Consider the following 14,574-nt stretch of genomic DNA (forward strand, 5'->3'; position numbering starts at 1 on the left):
GTCATAGCCAGGAATGGCAGAACCATCCTGAGTCAGGCAAGATATCACAAAGGTACCGTCCCCAGACCACATAAGAAAGGGCTTTGTCTGACCTTGTCCCGTAGAACAGGCTTAGAAATAAATGTATCTTGTCACTAACTAGAGCCTTATCACATTCCAGAACAATGTCTATCACCTTAACATACACTGTGGCACAGACAGAGGGCAGTACAACAGTCCCTGATCAGAGGTCCATCCCATTACAATGAGCAAGCAGCTGGTGGCACGACACAACCCTATGTCAGTGTTGAGGGACAGGGACTGTCGCCTGCAGTGAGGAAACTCATTGACAGCTACACAAAGTTCATACAGGATTATTGTCAACACAATGTGAAGGGAGAATGCATGGATTGCACTTGAGGACATGTTTCAAGGGCACGGGATCACACACATGAGACAATTGGACCAACTCACCACATCAAACAAGTATATTGTGCAGTTCTGAATTCCATCCATCCACTGTCTAATCTGCTTTAGCACATGACTCATACATCCCATATCTGTGACTAACATTACCTGGATCAATCCATGTCCACTTCATGTCAGAACAGCAACAGCTACCTTCCAATGTCACAACTCTGAAATTCCCACATAAAAATGGCATGCTGAAGAGACCTGGGTAAAACACAAACCAAGGAGTTTAGGCATTAAAAATCATACGTATGACCACAACTTCACGTCAAACTTTAGTAGAGTCACTCACATTGCAATGAGACTGACGCAACTAAAGCATACCATTAAGGTAGCAACATTTCTAAGTCTGAGTTAGCAAGCAAACTATTTGACTTGGCATCCTTGGCATGGCTTCCCCTAACTTTTGCTTCTGTTACTCAGGTTGCTGATGTGTGCTGACTCTTTTTTTGCGTTTTTTTGACACTCTGGGCACTTTACCACTACTATCTGGTGCTAAAGTGCAAGTGCTCCTGTGTAGAATTTATGTGTAATTGGCTTTCCAGGATTGGCATCTTTGATTTACTAGTAAGTCCCTAATGCAGTGCACTAGAGGTGCCCAGGACATGTAACTCAAATGCTAGTATTGGGGCTGCAGCACTGATTGTGCCACCCACATTCATAGCCCTGTTAATATGCCTCAGACCTCCCACTGCAGTGTCTGTGTGTGTAATCTCAGTCTGGCAATTAGACAGGTGTACACACTTGCCAGGCCTAACCCTTCCCTTTTTATTCATGTAAGGCACCCCTGAGGTGGGCCCTAGTTAGCCCTATGGGCAGGGTGCACTGTGTGCTAAAGGTGTGACATGTACTGATGTGTTTTATGTATCCTGAGAGTGAAATACTGCCAACTTCGGTTTTCACTGTTGCAAGGCCTATCTCTCCCATAGGTTAACATGGGGGCGGGCCTTTACATGTTATTAAAGGTCAGATTCCCTTTGGGAGCAGATAGAAATCCGGAGTTTAGGGTCTCTGAGCTCACAATTTAAAAATACATCTTTTAGTGAAGTTGATTTTTAGATTGTGTGTTTGAAAATGCCTCTTTTAGAAAGTAGGCATTTTCTTGCTTGAACCATTCTGTGACTCTGCCTGTTTGTGGATTCCATGTCTGGGTCAGTTTGACATTTGGACTGTTTGCACCTCTCTCTAGACAGGTACACAAACAGGGCTTGTGTATAGCCTGTATGACCTGATGAGCCATCTGTGCTGGAGGGGAGGGTAGGAGTAGTCACTCACACCTGAATGGGCTGTGTCTGACCTCACACAGTGCAGTCCCCAACCTCCTGGTGTGTGGCTGGGACCTGGCCTGGACAGGAAATGATCTTACGGACACTTGAGACTTTACTTTGAAATTTGCCAACTTCAAAGGCAGAAAGGAGTATAAATATTGAACCCCAAACCCCAGACTTTAGATTACTTTAAGGATTCAAGAGGAACCTCTGCCTGGAGAAGAGCTGAAGAGCTAAGGAGAAGTGCTGCCCTGGCCTGTGACTGTGCTGTGTTGTGTTATCATGCAGTTGCTGCTTCTGCCTGTGCAAGAGGACAGAGACTGGACTTTGTTGCATTCCTGCTTGAGAAGTGACTCCAAGGGCTTGGAGTAGAGCTTGCCTCCTGTTTTGAAGCCTCGGGGACAGCAAAGCCTTCATCAACCAGACCTGAGTTTACTTGCAGTGGACTTTAGCTTGCTATAGGGTGCCACCCCTGTTTCTGGACCCCTGGAAGTGAATTCTTAGAGAAAAAACAGTCTAACGATGCCGGACGACGCTGTGTGACATCACAAAGCACGTGGCTGTCTGGAACCGCGACACTGCTTGCACCGAGGCTGTGGACCTCGCTGAGTGCTACGAATCCAATGACCATGGGAGCTGACTCTGCTATCCTGGAACCACAACGCCTCCTGCCCCGAGGCCGTGGACCTCATAGAGGCCCCACCATCCTGCAGGCCTCGTGTCGCTGAAGCTGCTGATCCCGCCCAACTTTGCTGACACCGTAGTGTCATAAGTCCAACGTCCACGATGACCCAATGCCACCACAGCACCTGCGGCCCTGTGACATCATCGTGACCTTGTGAGGTTGTCCCGCAGCATTGTGACTCTGCCGGATTCTCATCTGTCGGAACCAAGGGACCAACTTCGCATCTGACACTGCCTCACCTCCACTGCCCTGTAGTGAGGACCCAACGCTGCAAAATGTTTATTTTTAACTGTATATTGGGGATTTTTATTGTATTTGGTCTTGTTTATTTAGATAAAATATATACTATTTTTCTAAACCTGTGTTGCATCATTTTGTAGTGGTTCACTGTATTACTGTGTGTGTGTTTGTACAAATACTTAACACATTGGTCCTCATTACAACCCTGGTGGATGGTGTAAAAGTGGCGGTAATACCTCCAACAGGCTGGCGCTAATCACCTGTAAATTATTACCATGGCGGTGAGAACTCAGATAGACAGCCACTTTACCACACCGATCGCCAGGGCAGAAACAACAGGAACCAGGGCGTAAGCCGCCTACAGCCAGGCGGAAGTCAATGTTCTGGCCACAATATTAAGACCCTGCAATAAGACACCTTTTCCAGGGCAGTACCAACAACATCAAAAGCCTGGCAGAAACACTGCACAGAAGGGAAAGGACTCACTATTGGAGACACAAGGAAGAACCATGCCGCCATGGAGCCTGAGCTGCATGTCTTCCCCGTGATCTTCTACGTCCTGCTCCACCACAAACACCAACCACGGTGAAGACGATGACGGTGAGTACAGCCACCTCACACACAGGGGAGAGGGGAGGAAAAAGAGTGTGACACACACCCACGCACCACACATACCCCCTCCCCCAACACCATACACACAAACAGCTGCAGTAAGAAAATAAATTTACCCTCTACCTCGGATGAATAATGCAAGGACAACAGGAATTTACTAAAGTGAATGTTACAAGATAAACACAGTACAAATAAGAAATATGTAGTGTAACAGATATATACTATTGTACAGTTCAAGGGACACTGCCCAGTCCTCAGTGTGCGTGGGCCACAGGCCAAAGTCCAAGTCCCACTTGTCACCTACATCAAAACGAAGAGAACACTGCAGGGGCATCAGTTGGAAAATAGGCAGGCACCTCAGTGGGACGGGGGACGGAAGGGCACCTCGGCTGGGAGATGGAACAAGGCCACTGGTTCTGGAGTGGGCAACATGACCTGTGCTTGGCCCTGGGGAGTGCAAGGCCACAGTCTCTCAAGTGGGTGTCTTGCCCATGTGCTCTGGAGGGGGCAAAATGCCCTGTGCTTGGTCCTGGGGAGTGCAAGGCCACAGTCTCTCAAATGGGTGACGTTTCCACATGCTCTGGAGGAGGCAAAATGCCCTGTGCTTGGTCCTGGGGAGTGCAAGGCCACACTCTCTCAAGTGGGTGACTTGCCCAAGTGCTCTGGAGTGGGCAACATGCCCTGTGCTTGATCGTGGGGGGGTACAAGGCCACAGTCTCTCAAGTGGGTTACTTGCCCATGTGCTCTGGAGCAGGCAACATGCCCTGTGCTTGGTCCTGGGGAGTGCACGGCCACAGTCTCTCAAGTGGGTGACTTGCCCGCATGCTCTGGAGGGGGCAACAATCCCTGTGCTTCGTCCTGGGGAGGCTGGGGTTGGTGGCTGTCTTACCCACTGGTTCTGGAGGGGCAATCCTGCCCTTTGCTCATGATCCTGGGGATGCTGGGGTGGGTGGGTGTCTTTCCCACTGGTTCTGGAGGAGGCATCGTGCCCTGTGCTCTTGAAACTGGGGAGACTCGGATTGGGGGGTGTCTTACCCACTGGTTCTGGAGGGGGCATCGTGCCCTGTGCTCTTGATCCGGGGAGGCTGGGTTTGGTGGGTGTCTTACCCACTGGTTCTGGAGGGGGCATCGTGCCCTGTGTTCTTGATCCTGGGGAGGCTGGGTCTCTTACCCACTGGTTCTGGAGGAGGCATCGTGCCCTGTGCTCTTGATACTGGGGAGTGCAAGGTCACAGTCTCTCAGGTGGGTGTCATACCCACTGGATTTGCAGGGGGCAGGCCGCACAGCAGCCCATGGAGGCAGGACAACATACCGTCCGCCGGCGGTGACGGCTGCTTAGTGGTGGTAGTGGTGCTGCTGCTGCTGGTGGAGGGAGGCTCCAGCCATCCCCTGCAGACTCGGACGGCTGCCTAATGGTGGTGGTTATGCTGCTGCTACTGGTAGGGGGAGGCTCCAACCCATCCCCTGCAGCCTCAGACGGCTACCCACTGGTGGTGGTTGTGCTGGTGGGGGGAGGCTCCAGCCCATCCCCTGCAGCCTCTGATGGCTGCACAACCAAGGTTGGTGGTGGGGGCTCCATCAGAGCCCTTGCCCCAGGCCCCTTATCCTTCCTGTCTTCTGGTGCTACCTCCTTGCTCTTCCTGCCAGCAGCTGGGGCAGGCTCCTTGACCTTCCTGGCATCAGCTGGTGCTGGCTCATTGCTCTTCCTGCCAGCAGCTGGGGCAGGCTGCTTGCCCTTCCTGGCAGCAGCTGGGGCTGGCTCCATGCTTTTCCGGGCAGCAGCTGGCACAGGCTCCTTCACCCTCAGGACATGTGCCCTGGATCCTTTCCCACCACAAGTGGGTGTGGTGACTACTGGGCCCGTGGACTGAGTGGCTGTGGTGCTTGCCCGGGTTTTTGCCATCCTGGGCAGACGTGAAGGATGGGGGGGAGGGGTAGGGAAGAGGTAAGTGGTGAATAGGAAAAGCTTTTTAGGGACATTAGGGAGGGAAGAGGGAGAAGGTTTGGGAGTGGAGGAAGAGGGAGTGGTTGTAGGAGGTGTCTGCAGATTTTGGGTGCAGGTGTATGGGCTGGATGCTGTTGTGAGGTGGATGGCTGTTGGGTGTCTGAGTACATGTGTTTGTGTAGTTTAGGAGGGGGGACAGACACAATGGGAGAGGACACAGGGGACATGTGCATGGCTGTTGTAGAGGTGTCTGCAAGTGAGGTGTGTATTCTGCTAGGTGTGGTGGTGATGCTGGTAGTGGATGAAGATGTAATGCATACAGGCGTGAGTGTAGACAGAACTGGGAGGGAGGTGGAGGAGTAGGAAGAGGGGGAGACAATGGAAACTGTGGATGTTGATATGTCTAAATCTGGATGGTGTTTGTGTGAGTGTCTGTGGGATGATGTGTGGTGCTTGTGTTTGCCTATGCCACTTTTGTGTGTTGTCTTGTGACCATGCTCGTCTGCCTGTGTGCTTGGGATAGGTTGGGGTTGAGGGGAATGGGATTGGGAAGAGGAAGCTGGCAGGGGGAAGGTGGAAACAAGGACAATGGCTGCCATCAGAGAGGAGGCCAGAGCCTGGATCGATCTCTGTTGGGCCACCAAGCCAGTGTGAATGCCCTCCAGAAATGTATTGTCTGTTGCATCTGAGCTGCCAGCCCCTGGATGGCATTCTTAATGGTTGACTGCCCTACAGAGATGAATTTCAAGAGGTCAATAGCCTCCTCACTCAGGGCAGCAGGGCTCACTGGTGTGGGGCCTGAGGTGCCTGGGGAGAAGGAGATGCCCACCCTCCTGGGTGAGCGGGACCGGGCAACTCGCAGAGGGGCTTTTGGGAGGGCTGTGCTGGTATAGGGTGGTGGCGGCTGTACCTGTAGCTGGGGTGGTCTCAGAGATGTCCCCTACCACCACGGAGCTTCCATCGGAGGAGGTATCTGTGTCTGAACTATCCCCTCCAATTTCCGCCGTGGTGCTCCCCTCACCGTCCGTCCCACTGGTGCCCTTGCAGTCGGTGGACTCTGCCTCCTGGGTCCTGTGGGATGCAACTCCCTCCGTCGCCGGTGCCTCTGCTCTTCTGCCAGATTATGCTAATGCACAGAAGGACACGGTGACAAAACAAAAAGGGGGGGAAGAGACAAAGGATACACTTGGTCAATGGATGCACCATCACCACTATTGGCGTGCACACCTCCCTCACACACAGGGAACAGTCAGTATGCAGGCCATCAGAAGGATCAGGGTTCAACGGGCACGCCTTCCTCGTTGGGAGGCCATCCCCAGCTGGGCCTCCACCATCTTCTGTGCCCAGCATCTCAGGTCCTCCCACAGTTTCCGACAGTGGTTGCTCCACCTGCCGTAGACCCCCAGGATCCGCACCTCCTTGGCTATAGCACGCCATATACCCTTCTATTGATGAGTGCTGACCTGCAGAGGAAATACACACAGGAAAATAGTATCAGTCAGACAGTCCTGCCTGTTACACTTTTGGCCCACCATACCTCTTCACAACACCATTTACACACACATGGCCCAGCAAACAACCAGTATGCTGCCCAGAGGACATCCACCCCCCCTTACACCAGGCCTTCACACACACCACTCCATGCATTCATGCCACATGCATCGTGCCCGCAGTGTACTCACCTGTTGTTCTGGAGGCTCATACAGCAGTCTGTACTGGGGCAGGACCCCATCCACCAGTCGCTCCAACTCTCCTGAGGATGATGGCAGGGCCCTTTCCCCAGTCACACGTGCCATGGTAGGTTCCAGGCACAGGTCACAGCAGCACATGCAGTGTAGGTTCTCTCCTGATGAAGGTCAGGTAGCAAGTGAGTGATCATAATAAAAATGGCGGTCACGTCTGCGGTGGTGCATACCGTCACCGCCAGCGTACCTCCACATTGGCCACTGTACACTATAGGGCCCAATGATAACCAATGAGGAGTTACACAGCGATTCCTGACCGCCTCCCGCAACGGCACACCATGTCAGCGGAATTATCTCACTTCTACCTGTCCCTCCACACAGGACAGGCGGATGCCATTTCTGTGGGGGGCAGGCCCTGGATAATAACTACGTCACTGTTAACATTTTGACATACAGGACAATTCTCACTGACCCATTACAAATTGAAAGCATGCATTGTACTGTTGTAGCCCCATTGTTCAGTGTGTGACTGGCTCCCCACTCTTTTGTCCCTTAGATTGCTACCGCTGCGGATGAATAGGAGATGGAGACATACCCCCATGTACAGAGCCGTGGTTGAATTAGCAACAATGGAGGACAGGCACATCATCCTCACCTATAACAGAGCTGTGTGCTCAATTGGAGCATGACCTGATATCTGCTATCCGTCACCCAACTGGGATCCCCCTCTTGTGCAACTTCTATTAGTGCTCCATTTCCTGGCAACTGGTTCTTTCCAAGTGACAGTGGGCTTGGCAGCAGGAATGTCACAGCCAATGTTCTCAATAGCGCTGACCAGGGTGTTGTCTGCCATGCTTAAACACATGTGCAGCTACATTGTTTTCTCCCAGGTGGAGGATTTGGCCACAGTGAAGGCTGACTTCTATGCAATGGGACATATCCCCAACATAATTGCCCAATTGATGGAACACATATATAGCAGCATCCCAAATGTGATGGCTCAACTACAGAGGCAGAGGGAGTGGCTAATAGAGGAGCCCTGGTCCCCACCCAGTATATGTTGGTGTATGGGTATGGTGTGGACAATATAGGATAGTGTGTGGCTAAATGTTGTCCCTCAATATTGCAGGTGACTCTAGTTACCCCACCCTATCTTGGCTGCTGACCCCAGTGAGGAATGCCAAGACAATGGCAGAAGAACGTTACAATGAGGCACGTGGGCAAACCAGAAGGATAATAGAAAGAACCTTTGACCTCCTGAAGGCCAGGTTCAGGTGCCTCCATCTAGCAGGTGGATCCCCGTGCTACTCACCTAAGAAGGTCTGACAGATAATAGTGGCATGCTGCATGTTGCACAACCTTGCCCTGAGATGCCATGTGCCTTTTCTGCAGGATGAGGAGGCTGGAGATGCCCGTGTGGCAGCAGTGGACCCTGTGGACATTAAGGATGAGGAGGCAGAGGATGAGGATAACAGAACAGCAGTGGTGCGACAATACTTCCAATGACACACAGATAAGACAGTGTTACTTCACATTTCATTGTAATTAATTAGAATTTTTTTGGCACTAGCATGCTGTTATTTCTCACTTCTATGCCCACTTACTGTACCCTTTGGCAATTAATTTTACAGATGTGGGTGCCCCACTATAGCTCCTGGTGTGATCACTGCAGCCAACTGCAGGTCTTTCCTATGTGCTCATTTAATGTACAGTCGAATTACAATGTTTGTACCTAGTTAAACGTATACATACTTGGAAAATGTGACATACTCTATACTTGTATTTTTTCCATGGGTGTTTATTGAAGTGCTAGCAAAAAAAAGGGGAAAGTGCAATGGGATGGGGTGATGATGGAGAAAAGTTCAGGGTAATGTTCCAGTCTATTTGTAGCACAGATGCAATGTCCAAGGGGACATAGGAAGGGGAGCAATGGCAGTTCAAGGTGGGCAGGGTGGGACACAAGGGTGACAATCAGGAGAGTCTCATTTCTTGGAGGGGGTCTTGGTAATAGTCTCTGGCTTCTGCCTGGATCGCAGGGAACGTTTGTGGGGTGGTTCTCCTTTTGCAGGGGGAGAGGTGCTAGTGGCCTGTGAGTCCTGTTTTGGGGCCTCCTGTCTACTAGTGGCAGCAGATGTGGAAGGCAGTTCAGATGCGTAGCTAGTGGCAGGGGCCCGCTGTTGTGCGACTGCCTCCCTCATAATGTTGGCAATGTCTGCCACCACCCCTGCTATGGAGACCAGGTTGGTGTTGATGGCCTGTAAGTCCTCCCTGATCCTCTGGTACTGCCCCTCCTGCAGACGCCTGTTCTCCTGCCCATTGTCCAGGGTCTGGCCCATCGTGTCCTGGGAATTTTGATATGCTCCTAGGAACTCGGCGAGTGCCTCCTGGAGAGTCAGTTCCCTAGGCCTGTCCTCCCCCGGGTGCACAGCAGTCCTCCCAGTTTCCCTGTTGTCCTGTGCCTCTAGCCCCTGAACCGTGTGCCGACTGCCATTGACCCCAGGTCCCCGATTGTCTTAGGTATGAGGTGTGCCCTGGGGTCCCGGTAGAGGTGGATACACTGCTGATTGGGGACAGAGGTATGGGTACGCTGGGTGGGTGCTGTGGTGGTGTTTCCAGATGGGGGAGGCTTTTTGGTGGTGTGTGACTGGGCTTGGGTAACCGACTGCCCAGAGGTCCCTGATGGGCGAGGTTGTTCATCCAGATCCAGTCGACCAGAGTTGCTGTCATCACTGTGGGCCTCTTCTGTTGGGGGATTGGATGTTGCTGGCACCTCCTCACCGGTGACATTGGCTGGGATACCTGTGGGGATGTAAATGATGTGTTATTGTTTCTGTGTGTGACATATTGTGCATCAGTGGGTCGCCCTCTTTGGCTGTATTTGCCCTGGCAGCTTTCACTTGTGTAAATTGGTATGTGGTGGGCTAACTGATTGTCTCTAGTGTGCATGCTTTGGTGGTAGGTGTCCATGCAAGGCTGTGAGTGATGTTCATGCATTGGTAGTGCATGCAGGGCTTGGCATTGGAATGAGTGCGATGTGATGGTGGGGTGTGTGGGCGGTGATGGAGTGATGGGAGTTAGGTGAGGGTGGGGGTATGTGATGGCATGCAGGTAGGGGGTAGTAGTAGTAGAGAGTTGACGTACCAGAGTCCAGTCCTCCTCCTGCTCCGGCCAGGCCCTCAGGATGCACGATTGCCAAGACTTGCTCCTCCCATGCTGTTATTTGTGCGTGAGGAGGTGGGGGTCAACCGCCAGTCCTCTGTACAGCGAGTTGGTGTCTTGCTGCAATGGAACGCACCATTCCCCGTAGATCGTTCCACCTCTTCCTGACATCATCTATTGTTCTTGGGTGCTGTCCCGTGGAGTTGACCCTGTCCAAGATCCTCCACCATAGCTCCATCTACCTAGCTATCGATATCTGCTGCACCTGTGCTCCAAATAGCTGGGACTCTGCCCTGATGATTTACTCCACCTTGACCCTTAGCTCCTCCTCTGAGAATCGGGGGTGTCTTTGCAGTGCCATGGGTGTTGTGTGAGGTGTGTAGGTGACGGTGTGTATGGTAATGTGTTGGGGTGTGTGATGTGGGGTGCGTGAGTGGTATATAGGTGTGAGTAGTGTGTGGCTCTGGTTGTGTCAGTGGTCTTGCTGTCTCTCTCTGGTGGCAATTGTTTGTAATGGTAAAGGGTTGTGGGTAATGTGGGTATGTGTTCTATAGTGGTGTGATTGGGTGTGTGTGGTGTGTGTATGGGTGTCAGGTGTGTGTAATTTGAATTGTCCAATGTGGTATTGTTTTGTATGTGTGTGTGTGTATTTTAAGTGTGGCAGTATGTGCCACCAATGGTTTACCGCTGTTGAATGTCCGCTGTGAAAGTCGTGGACCATAATATGATGGGCGTTGTTCCGTTGGCGTATTGGTGTGGTTTTGGATACCGCCAGTTTATTTCTGACCTCTGGTGTGGCAGAATTGTGTATGTGGCTGAATAGTGATGGATTGGTGTGTGTGTGTTATAATATGGTGAACAGATATCCACCGCTGCGGAGATATGTTGGCGGCAGTCAGCAGGGCGATAAGTGGGATTTACCGCCAATGTCATAATGAGGGCCATTGTCTCTGATTTAAGCCTGCCTGCTCATGCCAAGCTACAAAGGGAGTAAAAGGGGGTTAATTGAGTGTGATTCTCCTTTACCTTCACTAGAGTGAGGGTATTTGCTTGGACAGGGGGCACCTGACTGCCAGCAAAAGACCCCATTTCTAACACAAACCTTGATTATATACTGTATACCTTCATATCTCCTGTTGATAGGAAACATATTCCCTGCTCAACACATCCTGACCCCTACAGTCCCCCATTCAGTCACAGTAATCACATAACATTACATACTTACTCAAGTGAAGTGGTGATTGATGAGATCTGCCCACAAGTCTTCACCTTCCTCTTCATCACTGTCATCCTCACTTGGCCTTTCTTGATTATCACCCAGTGGTACTGCTAGCTTCCCCTCATCTGGAATATATGGGATAGCTCTCCTCAGGGCAATATTGTGGAGCATGCAGCAGTCCACAATGATCTTAGAAGATGATGGCTCCATCTGTCTTGTCTCCACACCTAAATCTGGCTTTCAGGAGCCCAAAAGCTCACTTCAGGACACGCTGTGTTCTTCCATGGGCATTGTTGAATCAGACTTCCCCTGGCGTAGTTGGTTTTCAGACCGCGTGACAATCATCAAGGACGGTTTGGGTATTCAAATTCCCATGTAATGGAATGGGATATATGTGCAACTATGAGTCCCTCTCAGCCAAATCTTTGCTGCAGATATTGCAGACAAACAAACATGACATATGTGACTTAACCAGCCAGGCCCTCTCTGGGTACAGTTGTGACATCAGCTGCGGAATTGCGTTGTTCCACATGCTGAAGGCATCATGGACTGAACCTGCATAAATGGCAGAGAACTCTGATATGTAAAGGTCTCCCAGTCAAACAACTTGTACATTGATGGAATTGAGTTCTTCCTGTGACAATAGACTTTTTTATTGCCATGCGTACCATTAATGGCTCCCACAACATATGGGATGTGTGGCAAGGAAACTGGATGTAACTGTCCATGTGTCTTAACATTGCTGAAAGACATTCTTCAGTAAAAGACTGAACATAGGCTGGGACATCCCAGCAGATAGGGCCACTGTATTTTGGAAGAACCCTGTGGGCAGGAAGTGCAACACTGCCATTACTTGTGTAATGAGTGGTATGCTATTTGGATGACAAATGGCAGGCATCAGATCTGGCTCTAACTGATGACAAAGATCCACAATTATTTGCCGATTCAGACGTGAGATCTGGATAATGTGTCTTTCTTCCATGGCCTGAAGGTCTGGCAGTGGACAATACACAGGAGGATGTCAGATCCTTCCCCTCCCTGTGTACCTGTGTAGGACAAGTAATGAGTTTGGTCATCACTCTATTTGTCCCTTGCAACATACATTAGGCATGTTAAACTGTGACAAACTGTGACAAGGCATCTCATCAATTGAGGACATGCTACACAGCACACATCACCACTGTCAATGCACAACATCAACATGTTTCCCCCTTGCTTTGCCACAACTGTGTACACATCATCTATCTGGACAGCAAGAATTTGTACATAATGTTTGACACTCGGACTGTGACTTGATGTCCCAAAAGTTAAATTACCGGGAGGTGGGCTGTGCCACAAATCAAGTTGCCACATGTGTCAGGCAATGTACAAAAATAGTGTCCAACTCAAGGACCCACATTACAGGACAGGACAAACACTTATCATTGGTACTAACAACCTTTTTGGAATTGTGACAGTTGTCTTAGCCATGTAACACATTTCATGCCTTTAAAATGCCGGGTGCCTGACCTACTCCACTGGACATTATGAACTGCCCGTGACCACAGGCGGAAGTCGTTATGGCAGTAGGTGGTTGCTACCATGGCGGACACAGTCATAGGCTAACGTTGCAAGTGGCGATCAAAGACCATTGGCTGTGTCTGCTGGTGGTGATGGGTAGGTACGTGGTGGCTGTGACCTCCATGTCCTGAAAAATCTCTCACTGACTCCTGACACTGCTGCTAGCAAGACCTCCACAACCTGAGCTGCTGTGCACCGCCTCTGGGAGCAATCATGCCACATCCAACAGGTGATAGGACCCCTGCCTTCTCCCTAGAGGAGCAGTAGAAGGTAGTGGAGGAGGTCCTACCCCTGTATGGACAGCTCCAAGGGCACCAGAGAAACAGGTAAGTACCTCATGTCCACTTTATTTTACTGTACTTTACCATATTTCTCCTCCTCAAAGGCTAGATTGTGCTCATGTGTGTCAGGATCAAAGGTCAAGGCCATGGAGGTTGAGTTGGTGTGGAATTAATGGGAGAGTCAATGTTCATGGAACTGTGTTCAGTGCCAGATGTTGGGTCCTTAGACTTTGGTGTGTATGTCTGTTTTGAATGTACCAGGTTGTACCTTATGTTGGATGCACAACACTAGGTGAGGTAACATCACAGCCATCACCATACATCACATGACTTATGGATGTTGTCAATATGAGACCACGTTTATTTGCGTGACAGCATGAGCTCTATTTGCATGCGTTATGTGTCAGGTGTGTGTCAAGTAGCTATGTGTATGTTGCCTGTGAGATTTAAAACCACATCTGGGGTTACTAAACTGATATTATGAAGGCTTATCCTGACTCACCCTGCCCTTCAGGTTACCACATACACACCACATGCCAATAAGTTGTTGGCTACATGATGTCCTGTCATCCATGGAAGTGAAAGGAATAGAGCAACATGTAGGTTCTGTCTGCAGAGACCAGGGCCCATCAAACATATCTCCCAGTATGGGTCTATGTCTAGGCTGATGTTGAGTCTATTTGGCAATTGTGACACTATGCCCACTCCCTGTATCCAAGTATATCCTCTCATGTAAACCAATGAGGTTCTTTCTCTGATTAATATGTAAATGGTTTTAGAAGGGAGACAATGATCTGTGCGTTATGTGCACTTGGCATCACTGTCCATGTCTTGTTTCTGATCCCTGACAGGTCCCTTACTTCCACAGCCCTGTTGCGTATGCCATAAATGATACTCCCATAGTGCAGACAGTGTGATGAATCATGGGAACCCATGATATATGACTCATTGGTTTTGTCACATAGCAGATAGATAATGCATGCCTTTGTTTGTTGGATGCCATCTCTGTAGAATGGACACATATGTCCAAAAGCATGTTTGGTGGCACATGTCCATGATACAGAGCCCCACCCACTGAGGTGGCGTGAATATGCATTTGTCAGTCCACACATCCACATATGGACAGGTTGGGCACCTTCTATACCCGCCATGCGAGTCCCTTCATCGTTACCCAAGGGGTAATGTTTGAGTTTGTACTCTGGCAGTAGGCTGTAGGAACTGTATGCTGGGAATCATTCCCAAATGAGATGTCAGTTGGCCTACCTTGTCAGTGGAGAATCTGAGCAGGATGGTGGTTAGGTCTGCAGATTGGAAAGTGTTTGTAGTCATTTGTCTGTACTCAGTGGCTGGTATGTGGCACACTTGGGCAGTTTGGGTAAAAAAGAATGTTCATAGCTTTGTGTACTGACATGTATGTGACTCAGTCATTTTGGATAGGACTTGTGGACACAGGTGGTCATTATGACTTTG

This window comes from Pleurodeles waltl, chromosome 3_1 (assembly GCF_031143425.1).
Source record: "Pleurodeles waltl isolate 20211129_DDA chromosome 3_1, aPleWal1.hap1.20221129, whole genome shotgun sequence".
NCBI classification, from domain to species: domain Eukaryota; kingdom Metazoa; phylum Chordata; class Amphibia; order Caudata; family Salamandridae; genus Pleurodeles; species Pleurodeles waltl.